Consider the following 8,109-nt stretch of genomic DNA (forward strand, 5'->3'; position numbering starts at 1 on the left):
GGAACCCATTCTACTAAGTGAAGTATCCCAAGAATGCAAAAATAAGCACCACATGCACTCACCAGCAAATTCGTTTTAACTGATCAACACCTAAGTGCTCATATAGGAATAACATTTATCGAGTGTCAGGCAGATGGGAATGGGGAGGAGGGGATGGGCATATACATACATAATGAGTGCGATGTGCACCATCTGGGGGATGGACATGCTTGAATCTCTGACTGGAGGGCCAGGGGGAAGGGCAATGTAACCTAAACATTTGTACCCCCATAATATGCAGAAATAAAAAAAAAAGAAAAAAATTACCAATGAGCTATTTATCCTTTTAATGCTAAATCTTGAAATTTGGTATGTATTCTATTCTTGTTACATATCTCAATTTGGATGCTAAATTTTCATTGTAATACTTGATCTGTATTTCAAGTTCATAAAATTTATAGTTGAACAAGTAGATTCACATACTCAGAATTATTTCAAATATACTTAGAAGTTTTCCAATAACTGAATTCTGAGCATCAATTTTAAAAACTTAAATAAAGTAAAATAAAAGTTAAAATTAAGTTTCTCAGTGGCACTAGGTGCCTCTGGCTAATAGTTACTGCATTGGACAGCTCATGCCTAGGCAATATCAAACTAATCTGTGCATTACAATTGTCTATAGATTGTGCAAAAAATATAGTTTGCCAGGTTCTTCCTTAGATCTATTGGCTTAGACTCTATAGGATATTATATAGTCCACAGAAAAACTTGATGGCCATTGGAAACACCAAAAATCCAAACATCTAGACACAAATAGTGTCTATTTTTTTCCTCTTATTAGAAGGAAGTGGATAAATTTGTACCTAGAAGGGTACTGCTTACTCTCCAACCTCATTTCCCACCAGTCACCTCCTTTATTGCTCTGTTACAGGCAAACTGGCCTCTCTGCACCTTTCCTCTCATGACTTTGAATTTGTTTCCTTGGGAATTCTCTTCCATAACTGTTTGGCTCACACAGATACCGTCTTCTCAAAAAGGCCTTTCCTGAGAATATGAACTATGAATTATCACATTCTCTAGGCATAGTCTGTTTCGTCACTGTATAATCCTTTTTAATAACTGACGATGTGTTTATTTGTTTACTATTTGCCGTTCACTTAACAGAATGTAAACTCAATGAGAAATGGGTCTTTGTTTTCTTTACTGCTTTATCACATTATCTATAAAAGTGTTCGACACTGAGGAAATTGTGTTAAAGAGATAAGAATAGAATCCCATTCACCCTGGAAGACTAGAAGCTAACCACTAAGTTTGTATAGTTCAGTTAAGGTTGATATAAAGTCTACTTTGAAAGCTACAATAACCAAGTGCCTAACATTTAGGCCCCTGATTGATTTAGAACAGTGAATTTTTGATAATGTGTTTTAGAACATATCTTGGGTAGCATGACGGACATCTATGGTACATCAATAACAGGAACCGGAGAGTAGAGCGCCATAGCCCCTGACTAGACATATACACTATGTCGCTGACAGGATTGCAATGCTCAGTGATATTCGTTATCTATTCCCAAAACTATGAAATTAGTTAAGTAGTTTGTTAAAGCCATAGTGGGACTTCTGGTCCAGACAAGATGGCATTAGATGTGTTTTTATCCCTGCTGGTCCCTGATAACCATAACTATAAACCTTGAAATGGTGCAAGACACAAAGCAAAGGATAACTCTGAGAGATGTTAAGAAGGCAGTGAGCTGGTTTGGGAACCCAGGATTTGAAGAACAGTACAGAGGCACTTTGTTTTGTGTCCCCCTTCATCCCACCCAATAGACAATGGCGTCCAGATCCAATGTTTCCAGATAACTGAATTGACAACAGAAGGTAGCCCAGGTATGCTTCTCCTCCCTGTCTGCCCCAGATTGAATGGGAGCACCTTTGACATGAGTAAAGCCCAACACAACCTACAAGGGGGTCAGTTAGAAGCTCCACCAGAAATTAATGGTCAGAGGAAGTTCTTCTCTCTGTGAAACTAAGAGTCCCCTTTTTGCAGAGAAATACCTAGGGGGTAGGTGAAGCCGGCAGGAGAGATTCAGTTACAGCGGGCAGCCTGGTCCAGGAAAGCCTTTTTCTTCTCAGAGACCTGGGGCAACCAGGGGCCACTGGTATGGGCTTAGGATCCTCTTCTACAAAAACATCCAGTGGCTTTCCTGGACCTTCTTTCAACTTCCTCAAGTAGCACCAGCAGGGACAAGCGGAAGCCCTAGTGGCATCATATAGGCCAAGGAGACAAAGTAACACCTCCAAGCCTCTGCAAATTAAACTGCCAATGGAACCAGAGCCCACAGATATAGACCAAGATCCACATGCTAAACTGAGCAAAGTGTCTGCTAAAACAAAAGATTCAAATAGGACCCAGAGTCTCCTAACATAGTAAATGAAATTATCAGAATATAAAAAAAAAATCACCACTTGAATAAGAAAAGACAATCAACTGATTTCAATATCAAGTGGAATCAGATGTTGGAATTATCTGACAAGGGTTTTAAAGCAACCATCGTGAAAATGCTTCAACTTCCAATGACAAATTCTTTTGAAACAAATGAAAAATTAGAAAACCTCATCAAAATATGTAACAATTAGTAAAGAAAAAATGGAAATTATAGAACTGAACACAATAATTTAAATTGAATAAAAACTCACTGAATGGACTCAATGCTTAATTAAAAATAGATAATTGATAGAGGATTATACATCTATTTAAAAATTTTTTTCATTGAGAATAGAGGAGACAGATATTAAATAAATCATTGCAGAAATGGTTCCAACTGTGACAAGTGCTACGAAGGAAATACTATGAATAAGAAGTACAGACAGTCATTATCGAGGGCACGGAATTTGAAGGAAAGATGAAAGCAGAGGGGAATTCATTAGAATAAAGTATTCAATTTAAAGAGAGTTTGTTAAGTTTCCTACAGAGTTACTTCTGATTGGGTCTGAGAGCTGGCTCTGTTGCCAGCTCTTTTCGTAAAGCACACATTATCTAAAATTCTTAGATACAAACATTGAAAGGGGCACAGTCTGAGAAATACAGGATTATCACGGGGCGAGTCAAGGGTGACTTGCAGGTTTCTGGTATGGGTGACTGAGTGAATAAGGCACCAATATTAGGACTGGTTACAGAGGAAGTGGAATGGGTTTGGAATTGGAAGAAAATGAGATTACTTTTGAATATACTGAGCTGGGGATGAGTGGCTACCTGATATGTCCTATTGGCAGATTAATTTGCGGTTTGGAGCTCAGTAGTGATAAGTTAATGTTGTGTATTTTCCAGTCTTTATTATAGATGGAAGTTGATGCATAGAAACGAGTGAGATCACCAGAAAGGAGAGTAGGACAGGGAAAGATGATCTAACACATAACTGTAGCAACTGAGAGAGAAAGAGAACCTGCAAAGGAGAACTAAAAGATGGAGAAAACAGAGAATAGAAACTGACAGAAGCTAAATAGTATTAAAAAAGGAAGGAATGGTTAATGTCTAGTGCTGCAGAAATGTCAAGGAGGCAAGAGGACAAAAATAATTTGCAACAAGGATGTTGTTGGCACCTTTGGCAGGAACAGCTTTGATAATTTTTGAATGGAGACAATAGAGATAGCATATGTATACTGTATTTCTGGAAATTTGGCGGGAGGTCCAAGGTAAAGTTTTTGTTGTTTTTTATTTTGGTATGACAGTAGTAATTTGAATTTTGTAGGCTCAGTAGAAAGGGCAAACAGAAAGGAAGAGGTTGGGACCCAGGTAGGGAAGGTAATAACAGATGAGGCAAGGTCCCTGGGGTGGTGGGAACTGAGATGATGACACAGAGGAAGGGGCATTAGTCTCAATGGGGTGGGTGGAGAGGGACTCCTTTCCAATGAGGGAAGGATAATTTATAAAGGGGACAAAATTGAGGTGTTATTACTTGATCCACTTGGATTTCCTTGCCATGTAGAAGTTTGCTAGAAATAAAAGGAGACAGCATGGATAGTGAAAGTTTGAAAAAATATTGGTGGAAATATTAAGAGGAGCAAAGGAAGAGAAAATTGTAGAGTTTCAGGTAAGCATTAAAGTATTAGTTGAGGTTAGTAGCATCTATATAATGGATTCATTTGACTAATTTTTCATTATGAGTATCAGCTTGCATCTGCTAAATCATTGATCAATTTTGGGATGGCTGTTTAAGGAAATATAGGTACTTATCAAAGTTTTCACAACTGAGGTTGAACATTTTATAGCACTGTTTCTCTCTGTTTACTTCATGGCAAAGTTTATCAGTTTACTAAATATATTACTAATTAGTTATTTAAAACATGTTTTCATTTCATTTATTATTCTGTAGTCACATCTATTGGCTGTGACATGCACAGTACTTTATAAGTCCCCATGAAGAAACCTAGAAAAGTTACATTTCCTGACTACCACAAATTATCCATTTATTTGCAAGAAAATGATGACTAGCACAACAATCAGGGAAGAACAAAGATGAAAAGACAAGTATTGTTTTTGTTAATGTCTACCATGTATCAAACACTGGGCTAGGTGTTTTATAAATGTTATCAAAGAGGTAGTATTGGGTAATAATTAAGAGTGTAGTCTCTGGAGCCAGATTCTAAGTGCCTCATACATGATAGCAATTGTTGTCATCTAATTGATTTTCACTATGAACACATGGTATAGACATTGCCATTCCCATTGCATAAAGAAGGAAGATTTAGTTAGAAGGGTTAGATATCGTGCACAAGATCTCACAATTGAGGTAGATTAAGCTTCTGATATCTGATTGCGCAGCCTGCATTTTCTTTCTTTCTTTCTTTCTTTTTTTTTTTTTGCTTGAGTCTGCTGCCTCTCACCTAATGTATAATGTTGTATAAATTGCATTTGTCTTAGTACTTATACTTGCAAAGTAGGGGGTATGCTCAGCATGTGGTGACATTAATCACAGAAACTATGCTGGTGAAAATGAGTCTTACAAAAGGATTTGAATGAAGTTGTAGGCATTAATTAGAGAAATAGAGTTAGAAAGACATTGCAGAAAGAATAACATAAGTCAAGCCACAGCCATGGGAATGCCTTTTTTTTTTTTAAATCTGGGAAATGATAAGGAGGTAATCCTACTGGAGCTGGCAGCTGTGTGTGCATTGTGAGATGAGAGGTTGTGTAACCATGGCCTTCCTAATAATGATTTGATTTGATTTATAGCTTCTGTTACTTACCTGTACTTTTGACATAATAGCATTTTTTAAAAAATTGGAAATAATAATTTATTTCCCTTTCAATTTAGAGCAATTTAATGGGCCTACCCAGTTACACGACCTTTCTTTCTCTGCGAAACACAAATGCATCACAGAGTATTTGTACACAGCAAATTTTTTAAATTAAATTTGGTTAAATAAATAATACTTTCTTATTAATTGCCTCCTAAATACTAGCTGTATTCCATTTAAATGATTTTTTTTCTAAAGTTTCCCAGTTGTTTTCTCCATTTCCATCTCAGCCCTGTTCTTCACACCACCCCCGTCCCCACCCCCCATTGCCCCCAGTAAAGGCTCTTTTCACAGCCATGGTGATTTTTGGAAAATCTTAAGTCAGTTGGGTTGCTGCTCTGCTGAAAATTTCTAATGACTTTCCTACTCACTCAAAATAAAATCCAATGCTATTATCTTTGCCTATAGGGTCCTACAGATCTTGTCTTCTGCAGGCAACCTCTCCAACCCAACAGCTTCTCTCTCTCTCTCTTTCTCTTTTTCTTTTTTTTGACCTCCTGGAAGGAATACTACTTTCTCTTTCTCTGTCCATTTGGCCTGCTCCCTCACCTCCTTCAAATTTCTGTTCAAATATCATTTAATCATTGGGGTCTTTCTTCATTACGTGCAGTGGACTCAATATTTGTGTCCCTGAAAAATTCATATGTTGAAATCCTAATCCCAATATGATAGTATTAGGAGGTAGAGGCTTTGGGAAGTGATTAGGTCATGAGGGTGGAGCGCTCATGAATGTGATTAGTGCCCTTATAAAAGAGGCCCCAGAGAGCTCTCTTGACTTATTTTCACCACGTGAGGGTGTAATGAGAAGTTAGCAATCTGCAACATGGAAGAGAGTCCTCATCAGAACCCAGTCATGCTGGCACCCTGATCTAGAACTTCTAGCCTCCAGAACTGTGAGAGATAAATTTCCATTGTTTATGAGCCGCCTAGTTTATGGTACTTCATTAAGGCAATCCAACGTGGTTCACATACTACTTTATCTAAAATAAAAGCCCAGCTATTTTAATCTCTCTCCAACTCTGTTGCAGTACTCTCTATTCTTACCTTAATTTTGTTCATATCAGTTATCACCACTGGGTTTATTACATGTTTATTGTTTATTCTCCTCCCTCTGGAATATAAGACCCACAAAACTAGGGACTTTGTTTTGTTCACTGCCCTAACACCAAGAACACTGGAGCATAATAAGTTTTAAACAAATGTTTACTGAAAGAATGAGTAAGTAAAATAATTTTTAATAATGCTAATATCGTTAACATTTTTAATTTTTATTTGAAGAATAGTAAGTCTAATATGGAAGCTATGCTTCACAAAATAAAGTAATTGAAGGAAACTTGTCATGCAGTGCCAAAACCTGTGCTATCAGGGCTGTTTTTCTTATCTACATGCTATTTAATATAGTGATAACATTTCCTAGCATAGACATAGATACTTTCTCTAAAAATTGAAAGCAGTTAATATATAGTGGTCAGGGTTAACAATCCAGGCATAGGAACAAATCAACAACAAAAAAATATGCATTTTTCTTTTGGTGGAATTGCTATGGAAAATCTGTGTGAGGTTATGAATGAGAAATCCTATATGAAGATGAGTTGTATTGTGAGCCATTGCTTGGAAGAGTCTGAGTGAGACTAGAGTGGCTTTTATTGTATTTAAAATACAAAAGAAGACAGAGTTATTAGTTCTGTTTCAACCCATAACACACTTTGTGAGCTTGGATGGGTTCCCTCCCAACCAGTCAAGGTCTGCCATTCCCCCTTGGGGATAATCCAGACTGCCTGTCCTTCTTCAGGAAGGATCCAATAATTGTTGCTTTGTTATCATAGTGATCTCTGGGGATATAAAAAGATGGCTACAGAACCATCTGAGGTCAAGTGAGCATTCAAGTTTTGTCCATCCAGGTGTTCTTGATCCAAGCAATACAACCTGTTTATCCATATCCAAGGTCAAATGAAAATCAGCATACAAGACAATATTTTACTGTTCAACCTCAAATTTCTATCATTTGAAAACGTCCTTGAATTTTTCATGTTCCCTGATTTACAGAGGTCTAGTAGTTTAGCTAAGGCAGAGAAGAATACAGTAGTGTGCCCTTGTAAATCACCAAAAACAGACAGAACAACTGGCTCTATAGAGGTTTGTGTTGAAAAAATTGGCAAATCGGAAAATAGTGCAGGTTTTGTGGGTTAAGAGTGACTTCTTTGTGCATTAAAAAATTTCTTATTGAGCATCCCAATTCTTTATAGTGGTCCCATTACAAGTGGAGCCTTCAAACAATTATCTAGTGGGTGATAGTAGAATTGTTTACATGTTTGGTTGTCTACTAGGCAAAAACATCATTTCAAGTTCTCCTGTGATACCTAGGTACTCATAAAATTATGCTAACACAGCAAGCTGTCTCAAGAAGCTACAGCCTCAGTGGTGATATTCCAGTTTATATTTATGTTTTCAGAGAAATCTCCCTGAAGCTAGAATTTGTACCCAATTCCACCACACATTTCAGTTTGAGAATGGGAGAGAAATGCCTACCCAGCATTATTAGTCAAAACATAAAACTCACTATGTCCAATATGGTCCTATTCTTTGCCTCCTAATACTTTCCACTTGCTTTCATTAAATAATACAAACATTGCCCCTTTATCATGCAAACAAAAAAATCCATGCCTTAAATATTTTCTGAGATACTGATGACAGTAATCTCAGAGGGAGCCTAGCTCATGTTTAGGTACTACTTATATTTAAGCCATCATATCATACTTTTCAAACAATGAGTTTTAAATTGAAAGTGGTCAGCAGCCTCAATGCCTGCAATAGAAATATTGGGATCTGTCCA

The sequence above is a fragment of the Propithecus coquereli genome, unplaced genomic scaffold (assembly GCF_000956105.1).
Source record: "Propithecus coquereli isolate 6110/MARCELLA unplaced genomic scaffold, Pcoq_1.0 Scaffold191, whole genome shotgun sequence".
Lineage (NCBI taxonomy): Eukaryota > Metazoa > Chordata > Mammalia > Primates > Indriidae > Propithecus > Propithecus coquereli.